The sequence below is a fragment of the Equus asinus genome, chromosome 20 (assembly GCF_041296235.1).
Source record: "Equus asinus isolate D_3611 breed Donkey chromosome 20, EquAss-T2T_v2, whole genome shotgun sequence".
Taxonomy (NCBI): domain Eukaryota; kingdom Metazoa; phylum Chordata; class Mammalia; order Perissodactyla; family Equidae; genus Equus; species Equus asinus.
The window spans coordinates 36,304,406-36,307,893 of NC_091809.1; positions in this window are offsets into that span (position 1 = coordinate 36,304,406).

The window sequence follows — 3,488 nt, forward strand, 5'->3', positions numbered from 1 at the left end:
CTGAAGCCTGGCTGAACCCTGAGGCTGACCAGATGTGGGACACGCAGGGGCAGAGTCCTTTTCTGGGTGTAGCGTGATCCTCCGCCCCACCCCACTGCCCCAACCAGGACCGTCCTTTTCTGGGCAGACCGCAGATTTAGACTCTAGTGCCTGGAGGGCCCCAGGGACACACTGGTGGTTTCCTCAGCCTGGGGTGGGGACCTCTGCCTCAAGGGCCTCCTCTGACCTTTACATTGACTTCCTCGGCCCTCTTGGCCACCACCACTGGCTGCTGCCCATCAGGAACCATTTACATGAGGTTGGGTTGCTATGGTTACCCAGTTTACAGAGGATTTGGTTTAAAGACTAACACATTTGAGGGGAATGAAAAAATAGCTAATCAGTTAACATTTCAGCAGGGAACAACCCTCTGAAACTACAAAGGGGAGAGCTGCGTACAACCTCCAGAGCTTACCTCAAGAGTCATCTGGTGTCTCATTCCGTGTCGTCTTCTGCCCTTTCCTTTATTGTGGTCGTGATTTTCTCTCCTTGTTTCTCTTTTGCCTTCATTCTCTTTCCTCCCTCTGTCAATCCCCTCTTTTTATCCTCCCACCCTCTGCTATTTGCCCAATACCTACTGTGTGCACGGCCCTGTGTGCATGCCCCCTTCCTTCCTCCAGCACTGCACAAAATAAACCAACTGTACCTGATGGTTAAATGAAAGTGAAGAATAAAGACGGTGTCTGTGTATGCCTCTCAATAGAGTTCCTTGACTATAAATTAATAGCTCCTAAAGCACTCCTTGCCTCTTTTGCCAATTGAAATAAAGATTCATGATGGGAAATTTAAATGATTAGTAAGGAAAATACCTCTAAGAAACACATATAGGACCTGTCACTTGTTTAAATCAAAAGAGACTTTGGTGGCTAATGGCTTTTTTGTCCTGCAAATCCCTAATGGGGTTTCTAGTTGGGCCTTCTGGTTATTGGCTTCTCTGATGTGGACGTCTCCTGTTGGCTCAGCTACAGGGGCCTGGCTTTTGCCAAGTCTTGTTCATTATCCCGGGGGCAAGAGTCATTGCAACATATAGAAGAAATGTTTCTGGCAGCATGTGTGTCTGATCCCTGCAAGTAACGACATCAGGGAGATGGGAAGGCTTTGGAAGAAAGTCAGGCCAATTTCTCACATAAGTATCTTTGTTTCTCTTGTCCGGAAATCACACAACTCTTGAAGTTGGGGAAGGGTGCATAGGTTATGTAAAGAGGATTGCTAAGAAAATCCAACCGTGTAGAAATTTTGTTAAAAATCATATAACTCACATTCATACACACAAATATATATCTATATATTCTCATACAGACACGGTATTGTGAAACAGCAGGATTAGTTCTATAAACCTCATTGGTCGGATCCTAAGGCTGGAAGAGAACACAGGAAGAAGTCTTCCTTTTATACTCTCTACCTCCCAGCAGGGCTACACATGGACCAGAAAATAAACCCCACCTGCTCCAAGTCAGGGCAGCTGATTTGGCAAGAAAATACCTGCAAAATAGGCTCTCAGACATCAGAGACTTCCAGACTAGTACAAATAACAACCAGAACTGGTGGTCTGGCCGCTTGACCTGGTGCTCCCACTTACATAGTCTTGTTTAGTTCTCAAGACACCCGCATGACTTGAATATTACTGATTTCCCCTTTTTAGGTGACATGTCATAGCCAGAACCAAGATATAAACTTAGGTGTTCTGGGGCCGGCCCCGTGGCCAAGTGGTTAATTTTGGGCGCTCTGCTATGGTGGCCTGGTGTTTCGCTGGTTCGGATCCTGGGTGCGGCGGACATGGCACTGCTCATCAGGCCACGCTGAGGCAGCACCCCATATGCCACAACTAGAATATACTACTATGTACCAGGGGGCTTAGGGGAGAAAAAGTAAAAATGAAATCTTTAAAAACCTAGGTGTTCTGACTCACCAGTTTGATTCTGGCCTGCACTACGCGCCCCCGCTGGGCTTCGCCTGACTTGACGCCGAGGAGAACTAGTCTACACGCCATTTGGCACGTGGGCAAAGAAGACATTATCGGGCAGATTCAGTCCCAGAAGAGTGGCTGAGCGGCTCTTTCCCTCTCCTGCCTCTCCAAACCTGGTGACAGGGATATACCCCACAAAAACGGTAGGTTTCAGCCAGTGTGGATAATCTCCTTTAGACACTGGTGGATGGGAAATATATGGATATATATACTCTGCCATTAAAATAATCCCATTTTTCTAAGCTACTAATAGGATTATTCAAAATGTTTAAAGGAAAATCCCAGAGCCTTTTATTGGTTTGCCAGAGAAACTAAATCTTTTTTCTTTTTTATTTGAATCATTCTATGAATATTGATTCTGAGTCAGGCAAACAAATGGACATCAGTTCGTCATCTGGGCCAGTCACCCAGCACACACAGAGTTCCCGAGTAGGTTTCACCAGCACTGGGCCCCTAGGCCTTGGTCCTTTCCTTTAGTCACCCTGCATGCCTCCCACCACCCCTCTTTGCACCATCACAAAAACACAGAATGCATCAAAGCTAGCTCGGTCAGCCTTCCTGAAGAAACCATGCAGGTGTAGACAGTAATTTTGCTTTTCTTCCATGTAGCACCCAGGCACTCAGCTTGGCTAGTAGGAAGCCATGGTTGTCTGTAGGTCCTTTTGTAAGATCTCTTAAGTCACCTCAAGACAGTATATTTTTGCTTATCAGTTAGATTGTCAGGAATTTAAGGAGGAATGCCGATTTCGGTTCCTCTGGGTTATTGCATCTCTGTCTCTACCCTCAATTCTCCATTGCCATCACACCTCATGAAGATCCCATGCACTGGCATGTGTACAATACACAGTGTCGACTGATGAGGGGACTAATGCCGGGGTGAGAAGTCAGCCTCAGCGAAGGGAACAGCTTTTGTCTGAGGGAGGGATCCTAGGTCCAGTTAAACAAGATGGAACATCTTTTTGGAAAAGAACACCCAGGCAGATAAAGATTGAGGAGTGAGGTGCCTAGACATATAATATCTGGAGTGATCAAACACTTGTGAACACAGGTTTACAAGATGTTTATAGGAGTTTATGAAATGCATGCAGAACCCCTCTCCAGACAGATCCCTAGCTCCCGCCTGCTTTCTCTGCCTCACCTCCTCCACTCCTCTCTTCTTTCTTCCCTTGCTCCACCTTCCTCCTCACCCATATACCCTCTGCCACGGCCACTTAATATTACTGAAACTGGACATAAATGTCACCTCCTTTATGACAGCCTTCCCTGACGAGCAACTGCCCAGCCCACATCTCTGCCTTCCATGCCGAGCTGCACCCCTGTCCTTCCTAAATCTGAGTCCTCATGACACTTTGAGTTCAGCTCTCCTCGTTCTTGTCCTACTATAATTAGTTCTTATTCATTTTTCAAATTCCCAATGCCAGGAACATAAGGTGAAGTCATCGAGCACATACTCAGTGAATATTTAAGATACGGAGGAATTAAC